General features: G+C 39.5%; 1 long non-coding RNA gene across 1 annotated transcript; it reads right to left on the bottom strand.

The window, feature by feature from the left end:
- Nucleotides 1-10,905: 10,905 nt before the first annotated feature.
- On the bottom strand, nucleotides 10,906-12,373 carry LOC109196083 (uncharacterized). Its single transcript, XR_002057554.1, has 2 exons — nucleotides 12,231-12,373; nucleotides 10,906-12,138 (listed from the first exon to the last, which is right to left on the bottom strand). It is a non-coding gene; the product is annotated as an uncharacterized LOC109196083 (long non-coding RNA).
- Between the last annotated feature and the right edge of the window lie 954 nt (nucleotides 12,374-13,327).

Here is a 13,327-nt window from a genome sequence, read left to right as displayed (position 1 = left end):
CTGTCTGTAGCTCTGATCTATCACAGGTCAGTGATGCTTTTAGTTCTTCTCTTGACTTTAGGTAATCACCTATTCAGAATTCACAAAAGATTAATAATTACTTCATTGCCACAAATTCACATAAATGTTCTGATGCAGAGTTCTACTTCAGTTTCTTGGAAGAGGTAGGGAGTGTGACCAAAGTGAAGCTTTATGGATAAAGCAGAACAAAGTAACTGGTACAATTTTCATCTCTAAATGGATATTTACCAGTTCTTGGGAGGACTGAAATATCGTTCTTGAGTTTATAGTCTTCTCCTGTCCTCATTTTTTTAAACCACTCTGTTTTTTCACTTATCGCTACTATAGTTAGGCCACCTTGTAAATCCATCGTCAAACCAGGACTCAGGTATGATGTTCACAGTCTTGCTGTTGATAAATTAAACGATTAAAAACATGTAAAAAAAACCCAAAACAAAACAAAACAAAATGTGACATGAAACATTTTTTCATTTTAACATCTCTAACATCTAACATCTCTGAATAGATGGTGTTCATTATTATTTTTTATCATTATTATTATTTTCTTTTTTTATTGTGACATCCCTCGTTACATCTGATGTTTTCAGCAAAACACTGAAGTTGGACTTGCACATAAAAAATAATAAATGTATAAGACTACAGTGCTGAATTCAAGTTTCACCTGCTTATATCTTATGGTCGTCTGCAGTACGGGGGCCCCACAGGGAACGGTTCTGGCTCCGTTCCTCTTCACCATCTACACTGCAGACTTCTCCCACAACTCCACCCAATGCTTCCTGCAGAAGTTCTCTGATGACTCTGCAATAGTCGGCCTCATCACTGATGGGGACGACAAGGAGTACAGAGGACTGACTCAAGACTTTGTGGACTGGTGCCAGCTGAACTACCTCCAGATCAATGCCAGTAAAACCAAGGAGCTGGTGGTAGACTTCCGCAGGCACAAACATCCTCCACTGCAACCACTGAACATCCAAGGTATGGACATTGAGGCTGTGGACAGCTACAGGTACCTTGGTGTTCATCTGAACAACAAACTGGACTGGACTCATAACTCAGACGCCCTCTACAGGAAAGGGCAGAGCAGGCTGTACCTGCTGCGGAGACTCAGGTCGTTTGGAGTGGAGGGCCCACTCCTGAAGACCTTCTATGACTCTGTGGTGGCCTCAGCCATCTTTTACGGTGTGGTCTGCTGGGGCGGCAACATCTCTGCTGGGGACAGGAAGAGACTGAACAGGCTGATCCGAAGGGCCTGCTCTGTTCTAGGATGCCCTCTGGACCCAGTGGAGGTGGTGAGTGACAGGAGAATGGTGGCTAAGCTGTCATCCCTGTTGGACAACATCTCCCACCCCATGCATGAGACTGTGACAGCACTGAGCAGCTCCTTCAGTGGGAGACTGCGGCACCCACGGTGTGGGACGGAGAGATTTCGCAGGTCTTTCCTCCCCACTGCTGTCAGACTCTACAATAAAGACTTTTGCAGCTGATCAAACACACACATCCACACATGTGCAATAACACTAATGTGCAATAATCTTTTCTGGCATCGTTGTATTTTTACTCAGTTGTATATAGCATTTGTATTCTATTTTTATCTTATTGTATATTTTATTCTATTTTATTCTACTGTATATAGTATTTTATTTTATTCTATTCTGTACAGTTCTGTACTGTATTTATTCTTATTTTATTTTATTCTAATTTTTGCTTCATAACTTTTGCACTGTCCACGTCCTGCTGTGACAAAATAAATTTCCCACGTGTGGGACTAATAAAGGTTATCTTATCTTATCTTATCTTATCTTATCTTATCTTATAACAGGGCTACAATAACCATAAAACAACAAATTCTGCAAAGCACAACAATCCCCTTACAGTCAAACGTTTTTAATAGTACAGAATAGCTGATTGTAGAACTACCCTAGAGGAAGAGTTTGTCAGTCTGTGTGAGATCTGAATGACAACATGGTTGCTCAGCTTTAATAATCTATATCTGTATATATGAAGAAGTTAAATTCCAACACAATGTTTGATTTAAAAAAGACATGAAACAGTTTATTGAAAATTATCTTTGAACTTGTAAAATTAAATAAAAAACAGTTTTCATTTTAACTTTGTCACAGTCTACTGCAAACACCACAACACAACAGCTATTATTATTATTTTAAATCTGTCACTTGTGTTCTGACGAGTATTAAAACTTCAGGGACTGTATCAGATTTTGATCATATTGTGCAGTGGTTTACAAATGCACATTACATTAACACAAAACGAGCTTAAAACAGACTTCTGCATTATACTTTGAATATTATTTATTTACAGCTCTTGATCAACACGCTCAATATTCTGAAACCTAAATTTAGCTTTTTTCACTGAAGGAACTTTCTAAACAGTAAATCGGCCTCCATGCTTCACTTGCTTCAAGTATTTCTGTGTGTGGCATTCGCTGTCTGTGTTTCCAGTTTGCACCTTTGGATCGCTGGATTCGCTCTAAAGCTGGTCGTCCTCCCTCACTCTTTGCCTGCCTGTCTTTGCCTACCAGGTGGCACTGCTCTTACCTCCCAGTCTCCTGGAATAACATTGGAATCTCAGCTGTCTGTCCAGAGAGCTGCAAAGGACCTCCGGAAAAGGAAAAGAAAGATATTCTTTTCCTTTTCCTGAGCGGTATTCTGTTCCGCCTGTTCCATCACTCAGCCACTCACGTGAAGAAGTACCCCTCCCTCTAGTCTTGCTTTGTCTTGTCTTGACTTCTATACTTTTAATATTTTATTGTTCAAGAGCAATGAGACAGATGGACCGTGTTTAAGGTAACCTCACAAATGTCACAGATGAAATAGTCAGTGTTTATTTGCTGGTTGGGTGGTAGCAGCTCCTGAAAAGCAAGTCTACCACACATCTGTTCCACTGTCACCAGTTAATTCTCGACACCAGTTAATCTGGAACACTGGCAGTTTGACATAGAATTATTTGTTATTGACTCCAAATGAGAGAAAGTTAAATGCTGCTTACTTAAATGCTGATTAATGACGCTAAGTGTTAAATGCATTGTTATTTCCAGGATTTGATTGCTTCCTGCTATAGTCTCTGCTCAGCAGTTAGTGTTGGTTGTTCAAGCAGAACTGAAATCTTTGAGACTGAGATTTAAGTTTGCAACTTCAACATGAAGGTTTCCATGATGTAATGGTTAGTAGTAGTTATTGTCATGGTCTGACCTAATGTGTGAGTGAGCTAACTGTGCTAATGTATGAGGGGCCGTACAAGCCAAAATTCATTCTTTCACTCTCACATAATTTGTGCAGTAAGTAGTAACGAAAATGACATTAGAACTTTTTTAAATAATGTATTAGAATGTGTGGAAAAAATTCAAAGAGAAGCTACAGATTCTTTTGTTCGTCAGAGGCTCCATAGAGAACTTGGTGATCACATTCAAATCTTATCTGGAATTTTGTCCATCTCAAGATTTGTTGACGATGCAAGAAATAGAGAAGCAGTGAATACATTACAGTCCTTAAATGGATGGCTGACATTTTTACTGACTGCTTATAAAACCAGACAAGCAACTACATGTGAGAACAGACTTGTCTTGCTACCTCCACCTCTCATGACTTGCTCTCAAGGTCGACCGCAATACAGCATTTAAAGAGAGCAAATATCTCATTTAGTATCTCTTGGAATGAACTGGCAAAGCATTGCAACGTGCTTAGGGGTCAGCTCCCGTACTCTGTACAGGCACAGAGAGGAGCTTGGCATTGAGCCACTGACTTATGCAACATTATCCGAAGAAAACCTGAACAGGGTTGTTAGTGAAATTCTTCAGTATACCACAAATGCAGGTGAACGATATGTGCATGGCAGCTTGAGGTCACGTGGGTTACAAATTCAAAGGTGGCGTGTAAGACAAAGTCTACAAGAAACTGACCCCTTTGGACGTTCCCTCAGAAAACGCAATGCAATATGTTGACGACTGTACGGTGTTCCTTTCCCCAATCAGTTATGGTGAGAAAATTCTTACAGAAAAACAGTCCTGATTCTAAGTCTATAGCGAAATGGATTGTCTAAAGCAAAATAACTCATTGTTTTATTTACTCAAACTTGTGCATAACCTTGACCACGTCATAGTTTCCCCATACATAACTTATACTTATTTCATTTTTCTATAGGCATATAGATGGAAACCACAAACTTGTGAGATGGAGGATGGTGTTCCATGTCTGTGTGGATGGTTTCAGTAGAACCATCATCTACCTTGCTTGTTTAGATAACAACAGGGCATCAAGTGTTTTGTCACTGTTCATGGTTGGTGTTCAGAACTTTGGAATGCCATCCAGAGTGAGATGTGATCACGGGCTAGAAAACACTGGTGTTGCCCGTTTCATGCTTTACAGGCAAGGACTGAACAGGCATAGTGCTGTCACTGGCAGGTCAGTGCATAATCAAAGAATTGAGCGATAATGGGCAGAATTAAATCGAGTGGTCTTATATCATTTTGTTAATCTTTTCAATTTTATGGAGGAGCATAGTGTATTAGATTCACTTAATAAGGTCCATTTATTTTGTCTTCATTATATTTATTTGCCCCGTATTCAAAGAGCTGCCACAGAATATCAGAACCAGTGGAATAACCATGGACTTTCAACACAAGGAGGGCAAACCCCTCTTCAGCTGTGGCAAAGGGGCATTGTCAACAATGCAGGAATACATAACCCAAATATGATTAGTATTTGTGAAAATGATTTTGGTATTGATGAATGCAGACCACTGCCAGAGCTGGAGACAAACAATAATGTTGTTGTTCCATCAATTAACATTTCCATCAGCGACACTATGATGGTTACACTTCAGCAGACCTTTGATCCATTTGAAGATGATGGCAATAACGGTATAGATTTATTTTGCAACCTTGTTCGTTTTCTTGAGGGACAATCCTAAAATATCAAGAAGGCCTCTGGTGAAATTTCATTTACTGTAATTGTGGTTGTGCAGCTTAAAAAGAATACAGTGCCATGACTGTTGTTAGTTCAGTATTATTAGAACTTTAGTCACAGCTTTAAATTTCAAAAATGCTACTATCAACCTTTACATGCATGTTGACGGTTTGTATATAATTTTAAAGAATTTATGAGTTGTATTATGTGAGTGTGTTTAGATTTTACAACCATGTTTCGTTTTAAAACACCTTGTTAAAAGAAAAAATAAATTTGTGCAACCACATTTTATTGAGGTTTTTGGTCATCACAATCACCAGGTGTATTGCCTTGGAACAAGATGACTCAAACTGACAACATTAATGTTAACACAGTCAGTAAATACATCAAACATGGATCACTGATCAAATAGAATAGAAGTGTCAGATAAACAATATTGAAGAACACCAGAGAATAGACGCAACAAACAAGTACAAAGCTAGAAAAAAAATCACAATGCACATAAATTAATACAATGAAACTGAATTTAATTTAATTTTGTTAGTCCTTATAACTATTGTATACTTGTAGAAAGGTACCCTGACAAGCAAAAAGACTTGAAGCAAATGAACATTTGTTAAAAGGTCAATGCAAAAATGGAGCCTCCAATCACAAAATAGCTGGGTGAAATATGAAATATGGGAACATAAACTAAATTCAGCTTGGTCTCAAGTGTGTTAGTTGGTGTTTTAGGTGGAACATTTTTGTTTGATTTCTGGGAAAGAAAATGCAATGATATTCAAACAAAAAAAACAAAAAAAACCCCCAAAACCTTACTTAATCATTGACACTCATTTATTTAACTGAGTGTAAAGCTCAGATTAGCATTCTAACCTGGGCAGGAATTAAGCTATTCCAAAACCATGTGTATTACCTAATGCAAAGTCCATATTCTCCTGAAAGTCTTAGTAAGAGGTATGAAGTGGTAACTTTAAAGAATTGATGCACGTATTTGCAATGGGTATTTTAGACATGGTTTGTGCATCAGGCTCTTGGTGAAGAAATTCTAGACTAGGCCCCTCCTGCTCCACCAGGCCCAAGATCCTCCAGCAGCCACTAGGCCCAGGCTCTTCCAGCAGCCACTAGGCCCAGGCTCCTCCAGCAGCAACTAGGCCCAGGATCCTCCAACAACCACTAGGCCCAGGATCCTACAGCAGCCACTAGGCCCAGGATCCTCCAACAACCACTAGGCCCAGGCTCCTCCAGCAAGGCATCAACAAGTAAACCGATAGTGACTTCAACGGGCCATCACAAGGTAACAACACTGTTTGAATGCCGTAAAAGAAGGATGACATCTTTGTTGAAAGTATCATGATAATATGTCCTCGCCCTATAAAACAAAACAGCAACTATATTTCAGATTTATGTATCCTTGTTTTATTTACCTATACTTAGACACTATCAGTTCCTTAAGAAAGTTGCTAATGTCACTTGGTAGTGACCAGCTTAAACTGTTGTAGCTTTTATAAATAAAATAAAATGTTACTGAGGTCACACTTCATATTAAAAGTATCACAGCTAGCCATTTAGTCCACTTCAATATGTTTAAAGTTGCTTGTGTATGTAAGAGTTGAGTATAATAGCAAACGCAAATAACAGAAACATAATTTGAAAGAAAAAAAATGGATAAAGTAAAAGCATGCTTATAAATTGCCTTTGAACAAAAAGTGGAAAATGTACATGAAATAGAAAATGTTTTGGGGTTTGACCATTTTAATTAACTGAAGCTTGAATTTTTAAAAAATGTGTGTATATATACACACATGAAAAAAACCACCCATCTCGCCCCTGCGGGCGGTTTATCCTTCAAGCTCGGGTCCTCTACCAGAGGCATGGGAGGGTCCTGCGCAGTATCTTAGCTGTTCCCAGGACTGCGCTCTTCTGGACAGAGATCTCCGATGTTGTTCCCGGGATCTGCTGGAGCCACTCGCCTAGCTTGGGAGTCACCGCACCTAGTGCTCCGATTACCACGGGGACCACCGTCACCTTCACCCTCCACATCCTCTCGAGCTCTTCTCTGAGCCCTTGGTATTTCTCCAGCTTCTCGTGTTCCTTCTTCCTGATGTTGCTGTCATTCGGAACCGCTACATCGATCACTACGGCCGTCTTCTTCTGTTTGTCTACCACCACTATGTCCGGTTGGTTAGCCAGCACCATTTTGTCCGTCTGTATCTGGAAGTCCCACAGGATCTTAGCTCGGTCATTCTCCATCACCCTTGGGGGCATCTCCCATTTTGACCTCGGGACTTCCAGGTTATACTCGGCACAGATGTTCCTGTACACTATGCCGGCCACTTGGTTATGGTGCTCCATGTATGCCTTGCCTGCTAGCATCTTGCACCCTGCTGTTATGTGCTGGATTGTGTCAGGGGCATCTTTACACAGCCTGCACCTGGGGTCTTGCCTGGTGTGATAGACCCCAGCCTCTATGGATCTTGTACTCAGAGCTTGTTCTTGTGCTGCCATGATTAGTGCCTCTGTGCTGCCTTTCAGTCCAGCTTTGTCCAGCCACTGGTAGGATTTCTGGATATCAGCCACCTCCTCTATCTGCCGGTGGTACATACCGTGCAGGGGCCTGTCCTTCCATGATGGTTCCTCGTCTCCCTCCTCTTTCTTGGGTTTCTGGTGCCTGAGGTATTCACTGAGCACTCGGTCAGTTGGGGCCATCTTCCCAATGTATTCATGGATGTTTCTTGTCTCATCCTGGACTGTGGTGCTGACACTCACCAGTCCCCGGCCCCCTTCCTTCCGCTTAGCGTACAGCCTCAGGGTGCTGGAAACCCTCCATGCATGGTAAGGAGCTTTCTTGTCTTGATGTCAGTGGCTTCTATCTCCTCCTTTGGCCAGCCTATTACCCCAGCAGGGTACCTGATCACGGGCATGGTGTAGGTGTTGATGGCCCGGATCTTGTTCTTACCGTTCAGCTGACTCCTCAGGACTTGCCTGACCCTCTGCAGGTATTTGGTGGTTGTAGCTTTCCTAGCGGCCTCTTCATGGTTCCCATTCGCCTGTGGGATCCCCAGGTACTTGTAACTGTCCTCTATGTCTGCAATGTTGCCTTCTGGTAGTTCGATCCCCTCAGTTCTGACTACCTTCCCTCTCTTTGTTACCATCCGACTACATATATATATATATATATATATATATATATATATATATATATATATATATATATATATATGCTGAATGCTTGTAAATGAGAGCAAAATGTAGGAATGTGTGTGTTAAATATGTGTAAACATGAGAATAAAAATATCTAAATATAGAAATTTAAAATAAAACTAAAATAAAACTATGTGAGAGTGAAAGTATATGTATATGAAAGAAGAACGTATGTGTGTGAGAGTGAAAGAATGAATTTTGGCTTGTTTGTTCAAAAACATAACAGTACAATAACATTACATATTCACTGAGTACATATGCACATCCTCACCTTTGACTTCATTTGCAGCTCAGTTATTTGAGCTGTTTCATCAGCTGTGAGATCCTCAGGTTCACAGAACAGCTTCCTCTTTTTTTCATCAGTGGTACAGCAACTATACCAGTCTGTGAAAAGCAACACAGCTACAATCCACAGCAGACTGATTAGAAACGCTCTGATAACACGCTTGAGTACAATGCATAAAAGCATGGATGGATGCTCCGCTGTGCTCCGAAATGTCTGGTCTATCAGGAGCACCAGGAAAAATACTATATTTATTACTTTTTAGATTAGCCATTTTTATATTTTGCTTGTTTTACGTTATTGTATTTTTGCACAACTCTGTTGCTTGTGAAGCTCGCACACAAGAATTTCACTCGCATGTACTGTACCAGTGTACCTGCACATGTGACGTGACAATAAAAGTGATTTGATTTGATTTGATTTGATTTGATAAAAAAACAGGCACGACCACCATTTCATTGCAATCAAAAGTGTGGCCTGAGCAAGCGCACATCTTTTCCCGCAGATACATAAATGCGAAGAAAATCCCAATGCCTGTGCCAGTGGTGCCGATTTTTCCACTACAAGCATATTGCAGGAGTTTTTTCAACATCTTGAGCAGTTCAGTACCTGCTGAGGCTGCAGCTTCTGACCTGTAAAATTACAGACACGGAAAAAGAAATATTTCCTGCTTTTCACACCCGGTATCACAGTCTCTTTGAAAGTCAGCTTGATATCTCAGTCCTATAGCAGCAGTGAAATGAGCAAGTCGTCCAGTCAAAGTGATGAAATGAGCTCTCTTCTCCCACCCTCACATAAGAACCACGAGTGTTGCTCCTACAGGTGGCAGGATGCAAATGCAATATGACGTCATGAGAAGGAGTTTAAACAGCACTCTGTTCAAAACTGTTTCCAAAGTCGTGTCAGCGAATTTCAAACTTTTCCCAAACACTTTATACTATGATGAGATTGTGTGTCACAACAGGTTTTTTGATGAATGAGTTGGAATGATGAATTCTATCAGCACAACAAATACTGAGTATCAGGTACTGTTAGGCACTAACACTCATTTAAATACAGTATTTTAGGCTTAGATTCTGTTTGTTATCGTAATCTATGCTTCATAATATTAATTAGATTTTTATCAGTTAATTTTTTCAACTGCATTATGACTAATAACAAAAAATCTCCACAGTTTGAAACGTAGAGTGTTACAGATACAAAGTGAATTTATGTTATTTTTGTCATGAGATGTCAAAACATGTGTTTAACACCATTTAGTCACCACAGCCTGTGGAGTCTACTGTAAAGAAATGGCAATGGCTCAACCATTCAGTGTTGAAATCTGGAGCAAACATGAACAATGGTAAATGGACGGATTCTTATATAGTGCTTTTCTACTCTCCCGGAGTACTCAAAGCGCTCTATACAACATGCCTCATTCACCCATTCACACCCACTCATACAAGCACTTCTAAACTCAAGTGCAACTAATAAACATTCACACACATTCACACTCCGATGAACGCATCAAGAGAGGTGAAGAAGAAAAAGAATGCAAGCAGGGTGGAGCGGGTGGAGATGACTGCCAGGGGTGATTTGTGGCAGAACAAGTGAAAGTTTATAAGATGGCAGTGAGACCTGCTGTGATGTGTGGTTTGGAGATGATGCACCTGACAAAAAGGCAGATCTGCAGGAGGCGGATTAATGCTACTATACTAAATTTAATACAGACAGTCAGGTTTGTAGGTGCTGTTTGAGTTGGCATCATCTCACGCCAGATACCCTTTCTGGGGCAACCACAACAGTACAAGAAGACAAATGTTTCCTGTGTTTCATGCAAATTATCATATTTTCTGTTAGCAGTGGTGGTCAGTCCATGGTTTCTGTTACAGCAAACATTTGTAGGTCTGGTTGACCCACTGTGGCTTCCATTTTTAAATCAATGCTGTCAGGGACGTGGGTCTGAGCGACACAGGGTCCATGAGCAGTGGACGACTCATTTGATACTATATGTGTTTATTCTGCACCTTCAGGCCTGGTGGGTGTGGCCCTGCCAGTTGGCTGGCCGCACCTGAAGATCATCACACACACCTGGAGGTGATCAAGCCTTGTCGGGGAGCTACCTAATGTGCCTGAGTGCTCCTCGACGTGGGATTGTTGCATAAGACTCCACATCAGTCTTCAAGCTCTGTTAAAAGTTAGTGTGTGTATGCCCGCAATTGTATGGTGTCTTGATGGCTGCTTCTATTGTTTCACCAGGAGGAGCGTGGAATGCTTGAATATTTATTTAATTATCGATTATTTGTTTTTGCTAAGTCTACAAGAGGGGGACAATCTGTGATATTTATTTTTGGACACTGGAGAGAAATGTTGGGACTGTTTTGTGAGAGGAAAGGGTTTTTTAGAAGCTGGGACACCAGCTTGGACTCTTTACTAGCATAATGAAATGTCAAATACAGGAGAATAAAAGGCCAAAATAACGAAGATTCAGTTTAGTTCAAATCTGACTTTTAATAAGGAGACAGCCAACAGAACAATAAAATGATGAAACACAAAATAATAATATAGAATATCACATTGCAACCAGAGATTTAAACAGGCAAGAACATCAGTGGCTCCACATCCAAGACTGAATTCATAGTATGATTGGATAAAGACAAATAATGTAACAGTTAGATTTTTTGCAGACTTTTTTTTTTCTTTTTACCAGATTAACAAGATGGTAGTATACCCTTATGTGACGAAATAAATACTTAAATCTTTTCAGGCCAGTAGCAGATGCAAAAATATCAGGAAATATATGTTCTTTCTTTTCGTTCTTACTACTTACTTGTAGCATTTGGATTACATTTGCAAAAGACTGAATTTACTAAAACAATACATACATGTAACAGAAATGTAAAATATTCTATATGCCATCCTGCTGCAACCCATGATATAAAAAAGATGCAGATACTTCCCTTTGTTTCTTACTTTCTTTTGGGCACCAGAAAATCGTGATTCTCACAAAGAATACATAACAATCCATTAAATGTTTTCTTCTGAATTAATAAGGCTGGAGTCCTTAAAATCATTCATAGAATAGATGTTTTAAAATGTAATTTTTGTATGTATCATATAAATGTATTGTATATTTTTATATAACTTATTATATATGTATTGTATAAATGTTTAAATGTGTTATGATTGATTTTGTCAATGACTTTGAAATTTTCAAGCTAATTTTAGCAAACCGTTGATAAACATGCAAATTGTCCTTTTTTGCAGCTAACTCGTCAGGTCAGAAACAGTCAGTCATTATTGAGGCCTGCTGTGCCCTCTGTCATGGATTTAGCTGTGGCCCCTGTTGCAGATGCTTCTGTGCCCCCAGTTGGACATTGTTGGGGATTTTGCTGTGAATCTAGTATTTTCTGTTGTTTAGAAAGTTTGTTTTTTTTCTGAGCTTTCAATCATGTTGGCAGCAACATCTCCAAGCTCTGTTATCCATTTCTCTTTAGTTCCATATTTATCTTGTGTTCCATCTTCTTTTCAATCTATTTTCACAAGGATGGTGGTCCTCTCTTCTTCTGCTTCTTCTTTGAAATGCTCTTTCAGTAAGTTTTCTCCCTGTTCCAAGATCACTTTGTCATAAACAGCTCTTCTGCTAGAACTGCATTTACAGCAATCACACCACAGTGACACCAGAGCCAACAGAAAAATCATACCGAAGAGCACAATGAATCCAGTAAGCTGAAAAGGAATCACCAAAGATCAGTTAGAATAGGATGAAACAGTGTTAAATGCTTTGAAAAAAAATGTCAACAAAAAAAGGAAACACTCACCCTTGATTTGTTTTTTTAGAGAACCAATGGTCACATTTTCCTCAGCTGTGATGATTTGTTTTTTTTGTTTTTTTATCTTTGCAGGCTAACTGTGATTGTTCTTTCTCACTCCAACAGGAAACATACCAGTCTCCATCAACGAGCACAGAGACGACCAACACAACCTGCCTTGAAAATATGACTTCAGAAAACTCTACATAACTCTGTCCTTTAATGTCGAACTTCACTGGCTTCACTGAAACACAGCAACAGTCACATGTTGTCCGCTGCTCCTCTTTTCTAGGACAACACCTACAATTCCAATTACACTCATATTCACTGCCATGCTTACGTTTATATACAAGTGTATACTTGTAGGTCTCCTGTAATGTGTTGTCTGTCCAAAGCATTAAGAAAAATAATTAATGAAAAATATATTTAATTAAAAATAATTAAAGATGACCAGAACACGTGCCTCGAGTTACATCTTTGAAAGTGCATTGCATATCACTATCAAGTAAACTTTTGTAAGTAAAACCGCCAATGATGGTAACAAAAACAGCGAGCTACCTAAAGGGAAAATTTGTCAGAAAGTTCCAAATCTTTGGCAGACAGTTTGTATCTGACGAGCACTGCAGCTTGGAATGTGAACAAGTATCAGCAAGACCACACACATTTCCCTTTTGAAAAGAAAAACAAAACAAAACTTTGCTCTGAAGGGGTGGGACTTTGTGAGTCATAATGACTGATATTTGTTTCCCAATCTGCCCCAATCTAATAATTAGAATTAACAAAAGCAGATGAATAATACCGAAATGGTCAGCATTTAGATAGAAGACTTAAAGGGTGACCAGGGACCTGTCTAATATTGTGACGTTGATGCTGAGTTTCCTAAAGGCACCAGTAAAGGTATGTGGATAATGTCTCTCCATCTCTGAATATTTCTAGCAACTCTGAAGTTAAACCCACATAAACAACATAAAACCATGTAGTTCCTGTTCTTGAAACCTGCTCAGACTACACTTTATCATTTGCATTACCCACTATTTCATTTTGGTAACGCAGTTAAGTGGCAGTCTGTGCATATATGTATGCACATTGAAAATTGTTTATCAGCC

Source organism: Oreochromis niloticus, linkage group LG20 (genome assembly GCF_001858045.2).
Source record: "Oreochromis niloticus isolate F11D_XX linkage group LG20, O_niloticus_UMD_NMBU, whole genome shotgun sequence".
Lineage (NCBI taxonomy): Eukaryota > Metazoa > Chordata > Actinopteri > Cichliformes > Cichlidae > Oreochromis > Oreochromis niloticus.
This window is presented reverse-complemented; position numbering and strand designations above follow the sequence as displayed.